We start from the raw sequence: 15,311 nt of genomic DNA, 5'->3' as shown, positions 1-15,311 counted from the left end.
GGGGCTTGACCCCTAAATATAGCTGCAAGCAGCAATCACCGGGGTCAAGCCAAAAAGGGCACAGCAGAAAGTAAAGTTGACTTCGGATGAGCAGTTTAAAGTACCTAGGAAAATCTCTTGATTTCAGAAAAACAATATAACAGTTATCAGCAAAAAAGCTGTTCTCATTTAGTGAAATCTCTCCCTCTCTTTCGTCGAGCACTGATAACTAGAACACTGACGTAAAAATGAGTGGTGCTTCTAGTGGCAATACTCAGCTCACAAAATGTTACAGTGGTGTTAATGAGTCAAAAGAGCCCACCCCCATGTCTCTGCGATGTTCTGATGCAGAGAAAAAGCTCTTGCAAAAACAGTTGATAACGTATTCTCATTGGTTGCTAGAGAGTAAATGGACATCCACTAGTGATTATAGTCAAAGCCATGAAAGGAATAATCCATGATGACTCATGGTTTTAGATGTGTTGTTGCAGTAGTTTTAGGCAAAAAATGCGTTATTCTATCTCAAAACCAGTAGGTGGCGCAATGACAAAATTGTGCATGCAACCTCAGGTCATAACTGTGTTACATCTAGCTAGTTTCATGACTATACACTTTAGTTTAGTGAAGAAACAGTTGTATGACCATAGGGTGGCTTGATTTCAAAGGTTTTGTTAAATTATAAGGCCAACTAGTGGTGCAACCATACAATTTTTTTTGTGTAGCCTCAGACTGTGGTCGTACATCAGCGTATCAAATATGGTGAAAAAATCTCTTTGCGTTACGAAGTTATAGCCATTTATGTGTAAAAACACAAAATTTAAAGGTAATTTTTCGTTTTTTGCAATTTTCAGCCATTTCTGATGAAAATTTTAATACAATGCCAATAGAACTTTTTGTTCAGAAGGTAATGCAATATTCTTCCTATGATGTTTTCGAGTCGATCAGAATTACGCTCGCGGAGATATTCGCGCGTGTTTTTTAAGTGCTATTTTGCCGCGCAGGGTTAACCGTAAGGTTAATTCTGGCATGTTTGGTATCGTTGGACTCGGCAACTATTCAGGACTCCAAGGAAACAAGTCCCATGAAAATACGTTGATCACAGCCAAAGTTATAGGTGTGTAAAACATTCGTCTTACCACTAGGTGGCGCTGCGACGAAACTGGGCATGCACTCTCAGTTTCTGACTGGCATCACAAGTACCAAGTGTCGTTTCAATAGGCTTAAGTTTGGCGAAGATACAGCCTCAAATCCGTTTTTTTGCACTCTACGTAAAATTTGTTGACGCGGTTTACGCAAACAGATTGTCGAATCGACATGAATTCCATAACTTTTTGCCGTGAGGGTCTGTAGATGCTACATACCGATTTTCGTGGAAATCGGGCAAAAGCTCTAGGACGAGTTCGCAAAAGTAGGTTTTACGAATAATTCAAAATGGCGGAAAAATTTTCATGACGGAAAATGACGGCATAGGGTCCAATCGAATCGTCTTGAGCCAAGGAATCAGAGGAAGCAAGAATTTTGTTTCTAGGACTTACGGATCAGAAGTTATAAGCAAAAATATAAGTGCAACTTTGGACTGTTGGTGGCGCTAGCGGGTTAGACATAGAGACTCCAAATTTGCTGTGGGGACACATTGGAGTGTCCTTTATCAGTGTGCCAAATTTCATAACTTTCCTAAGTACGGTTCTATGGGCTGCCATAGACCGCAATGGCGGAAGAAGAAGAAGAAGCAGAATAATAATAATTATAATAATAATAAGAAAACTAACAAATACAATAGGGGTCTTCGCCCCTTCGGGGCTTGACCCCTAAATATAGCTGCAAGCAGCAATACCGGGGTCAAGCCGAAAAGGGCCCAAAAGGATGTAAAATTGAGATTGGATAAGCAGACTGAAGAACCTAGTTAAACCAAGTTTAATTAGTGAAAAGAGCCCACCCCCGTGTCTCTACGGTGTTCCGATGCAGAGATATAGCTTTTGCAAAAACGGTTGATAAGGTATTCTCATTGGTTGCTAGGGAGTGAATTGGCAACCATCAGTGATTATAGTCAAAGCCATGAAAGGAATAATCCATGATGACTCATGGTTTTAGAAGTGTTGTTGCAGTAGTTTTAGCCAAAAAATGCGTTATTCTATCTCAAAACCAGTAGGTGGCGCAATGACAAAATTGTGCATGCAACCTCAGGTCATAACTGTGTTACATCTAGCTAGTTTTATGACTATACACTTTAGTTTAGTGAAGAAACAGTTGTATGACCATAGGGCTGGCTTGATATCAAAGGTTTTGTTCAATTATAGGGCCACCTAGTGGTGCAAGCATACAATTTTTTTTGTGTGGCCTCAAAATATGCTCATACATCAGGGAATCAAATATGGTAAAAAAATCTCTTTGCGTTACGAAGTTATAGCCATTTATGTGTAAAAACACAAAATTTAAAGGTAATTTTTCGTTTTTTGCAATTTTCAGCCATTTCTGATGAAAATTTTAATACAATGCCAATAGAACTTTTTGTTCAGAAGGTAATGCAATATTCTTCCTATGATGTTTTCGAGTCGATCAGAATTACGCTCGCGGAGATATTCGCGCGTGTTTTTTAAGTGCTATTTTGCCGCGCAGGGTTAACCGTAAGGCCAATTCTGGCACGTTTGGTATCGTTGGACTCGGCAACTATTCAGGACTCCAAGGAAACAAGTCCCATGAAAATACGTCGATCACAGCCAAAGTTATAGGTGTGTAAAACATTCGTCTTACCACTAGGTGGCGCTGCGACGAAACTGGGCATGCGCTCTCAGTTCCTGACTGGCATCACAAGTACCAAGTGTCGTTTCAATAGGCTTAAGTTTGGCGAAGATACAGCCTCAAATCCGTTTTTTTGCACTCTACGTAAAATTTGTTGACGCGGTTTACGCAAACAGATTGGCGAATCGACATGAATTCCATAACTTTTTGCCGTGAGGGTCTGTAGATGCTACATACCGATTTTCGTGGAAATCGGGCAAAAGCTCTAGGACGAGTTCGCAAAAGTAGGTTTTACGAATAATTCAAAATGGCGGAAAAATTTTCATGACGGAAAATGACGTCATAGGGTCCAGTCGAATCGTCTTGAGCCAAGGAATCAGAGGAAACAAGAATTTCGTTTCTAGGACGTACGGGTCAGAAGTTATAAACAAAAACGTAAGTGCAACTTTAGACTGTTGGTGGCGCTAGAGGGTTGGAGTTAGAGACTCCAAATTTGCTGTGGGGACACATTGGACTGTCCTTTATCAGTGTGCCAAATTTCATAACTTTCCTACGTACGGTTCTATGGGCTGCCATAGACCGCAATGGCGGAAGAAGAAGAAGAATAATAATAAATATAGCTGCAAGCAGCAATACCGGGGTCAAGCCGAAAAGGGCACAGAAGGATGTAAAGTTGCATTTGGATAAGCAGACTGAAGAACCTAGGTAAACCTAATGATTTCAGATGAAAAAATCCAAAGGTAATCAACAAAAATAATCTATATTCTTGTCTACTGCAACTGTCCTTCGGTTATTGACAATCATGGAACATTAGAGCACTGAAGGACATGTATGTGATGCTTACAGTGGGCAAACATGGGTCACAACATGTTACAACAAGTTAAAAGAGTCAAAAGAGACCATCCCCATGTCTCTGTGATGTTCTGATACAGAGAAAAAGCTCTTGCAAAAACAGTTGATAACGTATTCTCATTGGTTGCTAGAGAGTAAATGGACATCCTCTAGTGATTATAGTCAAAGCCATGAAAGGAATAATCCATGATGACTCATGGTTTTAGATGTGTTGTTGCAGTAGTTTTAGGCAAAAAAATGCGTTATTCTATCTCAAAACCAGTAGGTGGCGCAATGACAAAATTGTGCATGCAACCTCAGGTCATAACTGTGTTACATCTAGCTAGTTTTATGACTATACACTTTAGTTTAGTGAAGAAACAGTTGTATGACCATAGGGTGGCTTGATTTCAAAGGTTTTGTTAAATTATAAGGCCAACTAGTGGTGCAACCTTACAATTTTTTTTTGTGTAGCCTCAGACTGTGGTCGTACATCAGCGTATCAAATATGGTAAAAAAATCTCTTTGCGTTACGAAGTTATAGCCATTTATGTGTAAAAACACAAAATTTAAAGGTAATTTTTCGTTTTTTGCAATTTTCAGCCATTTCTGATGAAAATTTTAATACAATGCCAATAGAACTTTTTGTTCAGAAGGTAATGCAATATTCTTCCTATGATGTTTTCGAGTCGATCAGAATTACGCTCGCGGAGATATTCGCGCGTGTTTTTTAAGTGCTATTTTGCCGCGCAGGGTTAACCGTAAGGCCAATTCTGGCATGTTTGGTATCGTTGGACTCGGCAACTATTCAGGACTCCAAGGAAACAAGTCCCATGAAAATACGTCGATCACAGCCAAAGTTATAGGTGTGTAAAACATTCGTCTTACCACTAGGTGGCGCTGCGACGAAACTGGGCATGCGCTCTCAGTTCCTGACTGGCATCACAAGTACCAAGTGTCGTTTCAATAGGCTTAAGTTTGGCGAAGATACAGCCTCAAATCCGTTTTTTTGCACTCTACGTAAAAATTGTTGACGCGGTTTACGCAAACAGATTGGCGAATCGACATGAATTCCATAACTTTTTGCCGTGAGGGTCTGTAGATGCTACATACCGATTTTCGTGGAAATCGGGCAAAAGCTCTAGGACGAGTTCGCAAAAGTAGGTTTTACGAATAATTCAAAATGGCGGAAAAATTTTCATGACGGAAAATAACGTCATAGGGTCCAGTCGAATCGTCTTGAGCCAAGGAATCAGAGGAAACAAGAATTTCGTTTCTAGGACGTACGGGTCAGAAGTTATAAACAAAAACGTAAGTGCAACTTTAGACTGTTGGTGGCGCTAGAGGGTTGGAGTTAGAGACTCCAAATTTGCTGTGGGGACACATTGGACTGTCCTTTATCAGTGTGCCAAATTTCATAACTTTCCTACGTACGGTTCTATGGGCTGCCATAGACCGCAATGGCGGAAGAAGAAGAAGAAGAAGAAGAAGAATAATAATAATAAGAAAACTAACAAATACAATAGGGGTCTTCGCCCCTTCGGGGCTTGACCCCTAATAAATATAGCTGCAAGCAGCAATACCGGGGTCAAGCCGAAAAGGGCCCAAAAGGATGTAAAATTGAGATTGGATAAGCAGACTGAAGAACCTAGTTAAACCAAGTTTAATTAGTGAAAAGAGCCCACCCCCGTGTCTCTACGGTGTTCCGATGCAGAGATATAGCTTTTGCAAAAACGGTTGATAAGGTATTCTCATTGGTTGCTAGGGAGTGAATTGGCAACCATCAGTGATTATAGTCAAAGCCATGAAAGGAATAATCCATGATGACTCATGGTTTTAGAAGTGTTGTTGCAGTAGTTTTAGGCAAAAAATGCGTTATTCTATCTCAAAACCAGTAGGTGGCGCAATGACAAAATTGTGCATGCAACCTCAGGTCATAACTGTGTTACATCTAGCTAGTTTTATGACTATACACTTTAGTTTAGTGAAGAAACAGTTGTATGACCATAGGGCTGGCTTGATATCAAAGGTTTTGTTCAATTATAGGGCCACCTAGTGGTGCAAGCATACAATTTTTTTTGTGTGGCCTCAAAATATGCTCATACATCAGGGTATCAAATATGGTAAAAAAATCTCTTTGCGTTACGAAGTTATAGCCATTTATGTGTAAAAACACAAAATTTTAAGGTAATTTTTCGTTTTTTGCAATTTTCAGCCATTTCTGATGAAAATTTTAATACAATGCCAATAGAACTTTTTGTTCAGAAGGTAATGCAATATTCTTCCTATGATGTTTTCGAGTCGATCAGAATTACGCTCGCGGAGATATTCGCGCGTGTTTTTTAAGTGCTATTTTGCCGCGCAGGGTTAACCGTAAGGCCAATTCTGGCATGTTTGGTATCGTTGGACTCGGCAACTATTCAGGACTCCAAGGAAACAAGTCCCATGAAAATACGTCGATCACAGCCAAAGTTATAGGTGTGTAAAACATTCGTCTGACCACTAGGTGGCGCTGCGACGAAACTGGGCATGCGCTCTCAGTTCCTGACTGGCATCACAAGTACCAAGTGTCGTTTCAATAGGCTTAAGTTTGGCGAAGATACAGCCTCAAATCCGTTTTTTTGCACTCTACGTAAAATTTGTTGACGCGGTTTACGCAAACAGATTGGCGAATCGACATGAATTCCATAACTTTTTGCCGTGAGGGTCTGTAGATGCTACATACCGATTTTCGTGGAAATCGGTCAAAAGCTCTAGGACGAGTTCGCAAAAGTAGGTTTTACGAATAATTCAAAATGGCGGAAAAATTTTCATGACGGAAAATGACGTCATAGGGTCCAGTCGAATCGTCTTGAGCCAAGGAATCAGAGGAAACAAGAATTTCGTTTCTAGGACGTACGGGTCAGAAGTTATAAACAAAAACGTAAGTGCAACTTTAGACTGTTGGTGGCGCTAGAGGGTTGGAGTTAGAGACTCCAAATTTGCTGTGGGGACACATTGGACTGTCCTTTATCAGTGTGCCAAATTTCATAACTTTCCTACGTACGGTTCTATGGGCTGCCATAGACCGCAATGGCGGAAGAAGAAGAAGAAGAAGAATAATAATTATTATAATAAATATAGCTGCAAGCAGCAATCACCGGGGTCAAGCCAAAAAGGCCACAGCAGAAAGTAAAGTTGACTTCGGATGAGCAGTTTAAAGTACCTAAGAAAATCTCTTGATTTCAGACAAAACAATATAACAGTTATCAGCAAAAAAGCTGTGTTCTCATTTAGTGAAATCTCTCCCTCTCTTTCGACGAGCATTGATAACTAGAACACTGACGTAAAAATGAGTGGTGCTTGCAGTGGCAATACTCAGCTCTCAAAATGTTACAGTGTTGTTAATGAGTCAAAAGAGCCCACCCCCGTGTCTCTACGATGTTCTGACGCAGAGGTATAGCTCTTGCAAAACGGTTGATAAGGTATTCTCATTGGTTGCTAGGGAGTGAATTGGCAACCACCAGTGATTATAGTCAAAGCCATGAAAGGAATAATCCATGATGACTCATGGTTTTAGATGTGCTGTTGCAGTAGATTTAGGCAAAAATAGCTATTTTCTATCTCCAAACCACTAGGGGGCGCTATGACAGAATCGTGCATGCAACCTCAGGTCATGACTGCGTTACATTTAGCTAGTTTCATGACTATACACTTTAGTTCGGCAAAGAAATAGTTGTATGACCATAGGGCTTGCTTGATATGAAATATTTTGTTCAATTATAGGGCCACCTAGTGGTTCAGGCATACCAATTTTTTTGTGTGGCCTCAGACTCTGCTCATACATCAGCGTATCAAATCTGGTGAAAAAATCTCTTTTCGTTGCGAAGTTATAACCAATTATGTGTAAAAACCACAAATTTTAAAGGTAATTTTTCGTTTTTTGCACTTTTCGGCCATTTCTGATGAAAATTTTAATATAACGCCAATAGAACTTTTTGTTCAGAAGGTAATGCAATGTTCTTCCTATGGTGTTTTCGTGTCGATCGGAATAACGCTCGCGGAGATATTCGCGCGTGTTTTTTAAGTGCTGTTTTGCTGCGCAGGGCTAACCGTAAAGCGAAATCTGGCATGTTTGGTATCGTTGGACTCGGCGACTACTTAGGACTCCTAAAAATTAAGTCCCGTCAAAATACGTTGATCGCAGCCAAAGTTATAGGTGTATAAATCATCTGTCTGGCCACTAGGTGGTGCTGCGACGAAACTATGCATGCACACTCAGTTCATGACTGGCATCACAAGTACCAAGTGTCGTGTCAATAGGCCTAAGTTTGACGAAGATAAAGCCTAAAAACAGTTTTTTTGCGCTTTATGTAAAATTTGTTGACACGCTATACGACAATGGATTGGTTTATCAAAATTCTTTTAATAACTTTTTGCCGTGAGGGTCTCTAGATGCTACATACCAATTTTCGCGGCAATCGGTTAAAAACTCTAGGACGAGTTCGCAAAAGTAGGTTTTACGAATAATTCAAAATGGCGGAAAAATTTTCATGACGGAAAATGACGTCATAGGGTCCAATCGAATCGTCTTGAGCCAAGGAATCAGAGGAAACAAGTATTTTGTTTCTAGGACTTACGGATCAGAAGTTATAAGCAAAAACATAAGTTCAACTTTGGACTGTTGGTGGCGCTAGCGGGTTAGAGATAGAGACTCCAAATTTGCTGTGGGGACACATTGGACTGTCCTTTATCAGTGTGCCAAATTTCATAACTTTCCTACGTACGGTTCTATGGGCTGCCATAGACCGCAATGGCGGAAGAAGAAGAAGAAGAAGAAGAAGAAGAAGCAGAATAATTATTATAATAATAATAAGAAAACTAACAAATACAATAGGGGTCTTCGCCCCTTCGGGGCTTGACCCCTAATAATAAGAAAACTAACAAATACAATAGGGGTCTTCGCCCCTTCGGGGCTTGACCCCTAATAAGAAAACTAACAAATACAATAGGGGTCTTCGCCCCTTCGGGGCTTGACCCCTAAATATAGCTGCAAGCAGCAATACCGGGGTCAAGCCGAAAAGGGCCCAAAAGGATGTAAAATTGAGATTGGATAAGCAGACTGAAGAACCTAGTTAAACCAAGTTTAATTAGTGAAAAGAGCCCACCCCCGTGTCTCTACGGTGTTCCGATGCAGAGATATAGCTTTTGCAAAAACGGTTGATAAGGTATTCTCATTGGTTGCTAGGGAGTGAATTGGCAACCATCAGTGATTATAGTCAAAGCCATGAAAGGAATAATCCATGATGACTCATGGTTTTAGAAGTGTTGTTGCAGTAGTTTTAGGCAAAAAATGCGTTATTCTATCTCAAAACCAGTAGGTGGCGCAATGACAAAATTGTGCATGCAACCTCAGGTCATAACTGTGTTACATCTAGCTAGTTTTATGACTATACACTTTAGTTTAGTGAAGAAACAGTTGTATGACCATAGGGCTGGCTTGATATCAAAGGTTTTGTTCAATTATAGGGCCACCTAGTGGTGCAAGCATACAATTTTTTTTGTGTGGCCTCAAAATATGCTCATACATCAGGGTATCAAATATGGTAAAAAAATCTCTTTGCGTTACGAAGTTATAGCCATTTATGTGTAAAAACACAAAATTTAAAGGTAATTTTTCGTTTTTTGCAATTTTCAGCCATTTCTGATGAAAATTTTAATACAATGCCAATAGAACTTTTTGTTCAGAAGGTAATGCAATATTCTTCCTATGATGTTTTCGAGTCGATCAGAATTACGCTCGCGGAGATATTCGCGCGTGTTTTTTAAGTGCTATTTTGCCGCGCAGGGTTAACCGTAAGGCCAATTCTGGCATGTTTGGTATCGTTGGACTCGGCAACTATTCAGGACTCCAAGGAAACAAGTCCCATGAAAATACGTCGATCACAGCCAAAGTTATAGGTGTGTAAAACATTCGTCTTACCACTAGGTGGCGCTGCGACGAAACTGGGCATGCGCTCTCAGTTCCTGACTGGCATCACAAGTACCAAGTGTCGTTTCAATAGGCTTAAGTTTGGCGAAGATACAGCCTCAAATCCGTTTTTTTGCACTCTACGTAAAATTTGTTGACGCGGTTTACGCAAACAGATTGGCGAATCGACATGAATTCCATAACTTTTTGCCGTGAGGGTCTGTAGATGCTACATACCGATTTTCGTGGAAATCGGGCAAAAGCTCTAGGACGAGTTCGCAAAAGTAGGTTTTACGAATAATTCAAAATGGCGGAAAAATTTTCATGACGGAAAATGACGTCATAGGGTCCAGTCGAATCGTCTTGAGCCAAGGAATCAGAGGAAACAAGAATTTCGTTTCTAGGACGTACGGGTCAGAAGTTATAAACAAAAACGTAAGTGCAACTTTAGACTGTTGGTGGCGCTAGAGGGTTGGAGTTAGAGACTCCAAATTTGCTGTGGGGACACATTGGACTGTCCTTTATCAGTGTGCCAAATTTCATAACTTTCCTACGTACGGTTCTATGGGCTGCCATAGACCGCAATGGCGGAAGAAGAAGAAGAAGAATAATAATAAATATAGCTGCAAGCAGCAATCACCGGGGTCAAGCCAAAAAGGGCACAGAAGAAAGAAAAGTTGAGTTCGGATGAGCAGTTTAAAGTACCTAGGAAAATCTCTTGATTTCAGACAAAACAATATAACAGTTATCAGCAAAAAAGCTGTTCTCATTTAGTGAAATCTCTCCCTCTCTTTCGACGAGCATTGATAACTAGAACACTGACGTAAAAATGAGTGGTGCTTGCAGTGGCAATACTCAGCTCACAAAATGTTACAGTGGTGTTAATGAGTCAAAAGAGCCCACCCCCGTGTCTCTACGATGTTCTGACGCAGAGATATAGCTCTTGCAAAAATGGTTGATAAGGTATTCTCATTGGTTGCTAGGGAGTGAATTGGCAACCACCAGTGATTATAGTCAAAGCCATGAAAGGAATAATCCATGATGACTAATGTTTTTAGATGTGTTGTTGCATTAGTTTTAGGCAAAAAATGCCATATTTCTATCTCAAAACCAGTAGGTGGCGCAATGAAAAAATTGTGCATGCAACCTCAGGTCATAACTGTGTTACATCTAGCTAGTTTTATGACTATACACTTTAGTTTAGTGAAGAAACAGTTGTATGACCATAGGGTGGCTTGATTTCAAAGGTTTTGATCAACTATAAGGCCAACTAGTGGTGCAAGCATACAATTTTTTTTGTGTAGCCTCAGACTGTGGTCGTACATCAGCGTATCAAATCTGGTGAAAAAATCTCTTTTCGTTGCGAAGTTATAATTTATGTGTAAAAAACACAAAATTTAAAGGTAATTTTTCGTTTTTTGCAATTTTCGGCCATTTCTGATGAAAATTTTAATATAACGCCAATAGAACTTTTTGTTCAGAAGGTAATACAATGTTCTTCCTATGGTGTTTTCGAGTCGATCAGAATGACGCTCGCGGAGTTATTTGCGCGTGTTTTTTTAAGCGCTGTTTTGCTGCACAGGGCTAACCGTAAAGGAAAATCTGGCATGTTTGGTATCGTGGGACTCGGCAACTATTCAGGACTTCAATGAAACAAGTCTCGTAAAAATACGTCAATCAGAGCCAAAGTTATAGGCATGTAAAGCATTTGTCTGACCACTAGGTGGCGCTGCAACGAAACTGTGCATGCACCCTCAGTTCCTGACTGGCATCTCAAGTACCAAGTGTCGTGTCAATAGGCCTAAGTTTGACGAAGATACAGCCTAAAATCTGTTTTTTGCGCTCTACGTAAAATTTGTTAACGCGCTATATGACAACGGATTGGTTTATCGAAATTCTTTTGATAACTTTTTGCCGTGAGGGTCTCTAGATGCTACATACCAATTTTCGCGACAATCGGGTAAAAACTCTAGGACGAGTTCGCAAAAGTAGGTTTTACGAATAATTCAAAATGGCGGAAAAATTTTCATGACGGAAAATTACGTCATAGGGTCAAATCGAATCGGCTTGAGCCAAGGAATCAGAGGAAACAAGAATTTCGTTTCTAGGACTTACGGATCAGAAGTTATAAAGTTTAGTTTAGTTTCAACTTTGGACTGTTGGTGGCGCTATCGGGTTAGAGATAGAGACTCCAAATTTGCTGTGGGGACACATTGGACTGTCCTTTATCAGTGTGCCAAATTTCATAACTTTCCTACGTACGGTTCTATGGGCTGCCATAGACCGCAATGGCGGAAGAAGAAAAATTTACTAACAGAAACAATTGCCAATATAGCTGCAAGCAGCAATGCCGGGGTCAAGCCAAAAAGGGCACATAAGAAAGTAAAGTTGAATTCGGATGAGCAGTTTAAAGAACCTGGGAAAATCTCTTGATTTCAGACTAAATAATATAACAGTTATCAGCTAAAAAGCTGTGTTTTCATTCAGTGTCATCTCTCCCTCTCTTTCGTCGAGCATTGATAACTAGAACACTGACGTAAAAATGAGTGGTGCTTCTAGTGGCAATACTCAGCTCACAAAATGTTACAGTGGTGTTAATGAGTCAAAAGAGCCCACCCCCATGTCTCTGCGATGTTCTGATGCAGAGAAAAAGCTCTTGCAAAAACAGTTGATAACGTATTCTCATTGGTTGCTAGAGAGTAAATGGACATCCACTAGTGATTATAGTCAAAGCCATGAAAGGAATAATCCATGATGACTCATGGTTTTAGATGTGTTGTTGCAGTAGTTTTAGGCAAAAAATGCGTTATCCTATCTCAAAACCAGTAGGTGGCGCAATGACAAAATTGTGCATGCAACCTCAGGTCATAACTGTGTTACATCTAGCTAGTTTTATGACTATACACTTTAGATTAGTGAAGAAACAGTTGTATGACCATAGGGTGGCTTGATTTCAAAGGTTTTGTTAAATTATAAGGCCAACTAGTGGTGCAACCATACAATTTTTTTTGTGTAGCCTCAGACTGTGGTCGTACATCAGCGTATCAAATATGGTGAAAAAATCTCTTTGCGTTACGAAGTTATAGCCATTTATGTGTAAAAACACAAAATTTAAAGGTAATTTTTCGTTTTTTGCAATTTTCAGCCATTTCTGATGAAAATTTTAATACAATGTCAATAGAACTTTTTGTTCAGAAGGTAATGCAATATTCTTCCTATGATGTTTTCGAGTCGATCAGAATTACGCTCGCGGAGATATTCGCGCGTGTTTTTTAAGTGCTATTTTGCCGCGCAGGGTTAACCGTAAGGCCAATTCTGGCATGTTTGGTATCGTTGGACTCGGCAACTATTCAGGACTCCAAGGAAACAAGTCCAATGAAAATACGTCGATCACAGCCAAAGTTATAGGTGTGTAAAACATTCGTCTTACCACTAGGTGGCGCTGCGACGAAACTGGGCATGCACTCTCAGTTCCTGACTGGCATCACAAGTACCAAGTGTCGTTTCAATAGGCTTAAGTTTGGCGAAGATACAGCCTCAAATCCGTTTTTTTGCACTCTACGTAAAATTTGTTGACGCGGTTTACGCAAACAGATTGGCGAATCGACATGAATTCCATAACTTTTTGCCGTGAGGGTCTGTAGATGCTACATACCGATTTTCGTGGAAATCGGGCAAAAGCTCTAGGACGAGTTCGCAAAAGTAGGTTTTACGAATAATTCAAAATGGCGGAAAAATTTTCATGACGGAAAATGACGTCATAGGGTCCAGTCGAATCGTCTTGAGCCAAGGAATCAGAGGAAACAAGAATTTCATTTCTAGGACGTACGGGTCAGAAGTTATAAACAAAAACGTAAGTGCAACTTTAGACTGTTGGTGGCGCTAGAGGGTTGGAGTTAGAGACTCCAAATTTGCTGTGGAGACACATTGGACTGTCCTTTATCAGTGTGCCAAATTTCATAACTTTCCTACGTACGGTTCTATGGGCTGCCATAGACCGCAATGGCGGAAGAAGAAGAAGAAGAATAATAATAATAAGAAAACTAACAAATACAATAGGGGTCTTCGCCCCTTCGGGGCTTGACCCCTAATAATAAGAAAACTAACAAATACAATAGGGGTCTTCGCCCCTTCGGGGCTTGACCCCTAATTATTATAATAATAATAAGAAAACTAACAAATACAATAGGGGTCTTCGCCCCTTCGGGGCTTGACCCCTAAATATAGCTGCAAGCAGCAATACCGGGGTCAAGCCGAAAAGGGCCCAAAAGGATGTAAAATTGAGATTGGATAAGCAGACTGAAGAACCTAGTTAAACCAAGTTTAATTAGTGAAAAGAGCCCACCCCCGTGTCTCTACGGTGTTCCGATGCAGAGATATAGCTTTTGCAAAAACGGTTGATAAGGTATTCTCATTGGTTGCTAGGGAGTGAATTGGCAACCATCAGTGATTATAGTCAAAGCCATGAAAGGAATAATCCATGATGACTCATGGTTTTAGAAGTGTTGTTGCAGTAGTTTTAGGCAAAAAATGCGTTATTCTATCTCAAAACCAGTAGGTGGCGCAATGACAAAATTGTGCATGCAACCTCAGGTCATAACTGTGTTACATCTAGCTAGTTTTATGACTATACACTTTAGTTTAGTGAAGAAACAGTTGTATGACCATAGGGCTGGCTTGATATCAAAGGTTTTGTTCAATTATAGGGCCACCTAGTGGTGCAAGCATACAATTTTTTTTGTGTGGCCTCAAAATATGCTCATACATCAGGGAATCAAATATGGTAAAAAAATCTCTTTGCGTTACGAAGTTATAGCCATTTATGTGTAAAAACACAAAATTTAAAGGTAATTTTTCGTTTTTTGCAATTTTCAGCCATTTCTGATGAAAATTTTAATACAATGCCAATAGAACTTTTTGTTCAGAAGGTAATGCAATATTCTTCCTATGATGTTTTCGAGTCGATCAGAATTACGCTCGCAGAGATATTCGCGCGTGTTTTTTAAGTGCTATTTTGCCGCGCAGGGTTAACCGTAAGGCCAATTCTGGCACGTTTGGTATCGTTGGACTCGGCAACTATTCAGGACTCCAAGGAAACAAGTCCCATGAAAATACGTCGATCACAGCCAAAGTTATAGGTGTGTAAAACATTCGTCTTACCACTAGGTGGCGCTGCGACGAAACTGGGCATGCGCTCTCAGTTCCTGACTGGCATCACAAGTACCAAGTGTCGTTTCAATAGGCTTAAGTTTGGCGAAGATACAGCCTCAAATCCGTTTTTTTGCACTCTACGTAAAATTTGTTGACGCGGTTTACGCAAACAGATTGGCGAATCGACATGAATTCCATAACTTTTTGCCGTGAGGGTCTGTAGATGCTACATACCGATTTTCGTGGAAATCGGGCAAAAGCTCTAGGACGAGTTCGCAAAAGTAGGTTTTACGAATAATTCAAAATGGCGGAAAAATTTTCATGACGGAAAATGACGTCATAGGGTCCAGTCGAATCGTCTTGAGCCAAGGAATCAGAGGAAACAAGAATTTCGTTTCTAGGACGTACGGGTCAGAAGTTATAAACAAAAACGTAAGTGCAACTTTAGACTGTTGGTGGCGCTAGAGGGTTGGAGTTAGAGACTCCAAATTTGCTGTGGGGACACATTGGACTGTCCTTTATCAGTGTGCCAAATTTCATAACTTTCCTACGTACGGTTCTATGGGCTGCCATAGACCGCAATGGCGGAAGAAGAAGAAGAAGAAGAAGAATAAATATAGCTGCAAGCAGCAATACCGGGGTCAAGCCGAAAAGGGCCCAA

General features: G+C 40.3%; 1 protein-coding gene across 8 annotated transcripts in view; it reads right to left on the bottom strand.

Moving 5' to 3' along the window:
• Positions 1-15,311, bottom strand: part of camk2a (calcium/calmodulin-dependent protein kinase II alpha) — a 901,358-nt gene that overhangs the window by 627,215 nt on the left and 258,832 nt on the right. The window lies entirely within an intron of this gene.

The sequence above is a fragment of the Paramisgurnus dabryanus genome, chromosome 18 (assembly GCF_030506205.2).
Source record: "Paramisgurnus dabryanus chromosome 18, PD_genome_1.1, whole genome shotgun sequence".
Lineage (NCBI taxonomy): Eukaryota > Metazoa > Chordata > Actinopteri > Cypriniformes > Cobitidae > Paramisgurnus > Paramisgurnus dabryanus.
This window is presented reverse-complemented; position numbering and strand designations above follow the sequence as displayed.